The following is a 2,581-nucleotide window of genomic DNA, read 5'->3' on the forward strand; positions in this document are numbered from 1 at the left end:
AGATGGATCTGCAGTGATGTTTCCTGCCTGTTTCCTGACTCTGGAAAGGTATCAGTCCTGAATGGAGGGCAGGTTGGCACCGATGATCTTTTCTGCAGTCCTGACTGTCCGTTGTAGTCTGCTCCTGTCCTTTTTGGTGGCAGATCCAAACCAGACAGTGATGGAGGTGCAGAGGACAGACTGGATGATGGCTGTGTAGAACTGGATCAGCAGCTCCTTGGGCAGGTTGAGCTTCCTGAGCTGACGCAGGAAGTACATCCTCTGCTGGGCCTTCTTGATGATGGTGTCAGTGTTGGGCTCCCACTTCAGGTCCTGGTATATACTGGATCCCAGAAACCTGAAGGATTCCACAGCAGACACAGGGCTGTTTAGTATGGTGATGGGGGCAGAGTGGGGGGGCTCCTCCTGAAGTCCACGGTCATCTCCACAGTTTTGAGCGTGTTAAGCTCCAGGTTGTTCTGAGCACACCAGAGAGCCAGCTGATCAACCTCCCGTCTGTAGGCCGACTCGTCACCGTCCCGAATGAGGACGATGACCGTTGTGTCGTCAGCGAACTTCAGGAGTTTGACAGATGGGTCTCCTGAGGTGCAGTCATTGGTGTAGAGGGAGAAGAGCAGTGGGGAGAGCGCACACCTCTGGAGGGCGCCAGTGCTGATAGTCCGGGTGCCGGATGTGATGTTTCCCAGCCTCACCTGCTGACTCCTGTCAGTCAGGAAGTCTGTGATCCACTGACAGGTGGAGGCTGGCACAGTGAACTGGGTGAGTTTGGTGCTGATGTCCTTGACTCTCCATATGTCCCTGGAGAGTCGAGGTGTTGCAGGATGTGATGCAGTCCCAAGTTGACAGCATCATCCACTGACCTTTTAGCCCTGTAGGCAAACTGCAGGGGGTCCAGCAAGGGGCCTGTAATGTCCTTCAGGTGGGCCAACACCAGTCTTTCAAAGGACTTCATGACTACAGATGTCAGGGTGACAGGCCTGTAGTCATTTAGTCCAGAGATGGAGGGTTTTTTGGGACCGGGATGACTGTGGAGAGTTTGAAGCAGGAGGGAACTTCACACAGCTCCAGTGATCTGTTGAAGATCTGAATGAAGATGGGGGCCAGATGGTCTGCACAGATTTTCAGGCAGGATGCCTCTGGAAGAGCTGGCTGGGAGAGGGGGGTGGCAGCTTGTCAGAGGGGGGAGGTGACCTAAACCTACAATAGAAACCATTCAGCTCGTCAGCCAGTCGCCGAGATTTGAACTCTACACACTGTATTTCCATAAAAACGTCTGAGAGACTGCTCTGTAAACTGATCAGTGATGAACTCTAATCACTCTTACTGGTCTTATTTCCTCCATCCACAGCACCGCGAACACACTCGCTAGAATTCCTCCTGCTTCATCACTAATCCTCTTCACTGCTGGAACAATAAAAGCTCCTTCTATCTTATGAACTAAACTGTCTGATGTATCTGTGTAGATCTGGATGGAACTGTGGAAACTGTTGATAAGCATGTGAATTGAGAATAAACTCCGTGTCCTTGTTCTCCTTTTCTAACAGTGTAAGATCTGCTGTGAGTTCCCAGGGCTGTCCTGCTGGACTGAAGGTTAATGCAGCTAACTGTAAACCCCTTTCTGTGGAACTGTCACCCAAAGCTTTTCTCTCTCCTCTCCTTTAGAGTGCCTTGTGCTGCTTGATCTTCACTGTGGTTTGTAAATTTACACAGTAATTCAGAGATAGCTGGAGGCTTTTCTCCCGTTCCCACCTGCAGTGCTGCTGTTAGAGGAGTTTTAAATGCCCCAGTGCGTAATCTCCATGCCTGAGGTGTAGCTCAGCAGGAGGAGCAGGTTGGCTGTGAATCGGAAGGTCGGTGTCGAAGTGTCCTTGGGCAAGATACTGAACCTGGAATTTGCCCCTGGTGGCTTTTCCACCTGTGGATGAATGTGTGTGAAAGGCGCAATACAAATACGGAGCATTTACAACGCGGTCTAACTGTTGGAGGGATGTGCCTGATGCAGATTCACACAGCACATAATCTAACACTGATCTAATTAATCCACGGTATGTTGCCCTCAGTGCTGTTCTGTCAGCCGCCCAATCACTTCCCACCAAACACATTTAGTACCTTCCTACATTTGTCCAGTACTTTCTGGATATGTCCACCCCCTGTGATCAAACCATAACCCCGCAAACAGAAAGAGTTTCACTCTTTCCAACACTTTATCATGTAACTGTAGTTTTGCCTCTTTGCAAAAAACAACAAAACACATTTGTACGACCACTCCTCTACTTTCGTAATAGCTTCATGTAATTTGTTCCTACACTGTCTTCCAAATCGCCCCGTCATCCACAAAAACAGAAACCCCATCCCATTCTCTATTTCCCTGAACACATCATTTATTATTATGGACAGTAATAAAGGGCTCATTATGCTTTTGGATTCTTGAGTGACTCTTCTCTTCTCTGACTTGTATTAATCTTCCTTGTGAAAAGCCTTTAATCCATCTCTATATCCGTCCTTTGATACCTAACTGACACAGTCTAATCAACAATCCTTCGGCCCACATCGTGTCGTACGCCTTCTCTATGTCAAAGCA

General features: G+C 48.8%; 1 long non-coding RNA gene across 1 annotated transcript in view; it reads left to right on the forward strand.

The window, feature by feature from the left end:
- Window positions 1-1,437, forward strand: part of LOC123976867 — a 2,090-nt gene extending 653 nt beyond the window's left edge. Inside the window, exon 2 of the long non-coding RNA XR_006826443.1 lies at window positions 1,349-1,437. This is a non-coding gene — a long non-coding RNA (uncharacterized LOC123976867). The remainder of the gene's footprint in view (window positions 1-1,348) is intronic.
- The last annotated feature ends 1,144 nt before the right edge of the window (window positions 1,438-2,581 follow it).

The sequence above is a fragment of the Micropterus dolomieu genome, linkage group LG09 (genome assembly GCF_021292245.1).
Source record: "Micropterus dolomieu isolate WLL.071019.BEF.003 ecotype Adirondacks linkage group LG09, ASM2129224v1, whole genome shotgun sequence".
Taxonomy (NCBI): domain Eukaryota; kingdom Metazoa; phylum Chordata; class Actinopteri; order Centrarchiformes; family Centrarchidae; genus Micropterus; species Micropterus dolomieu.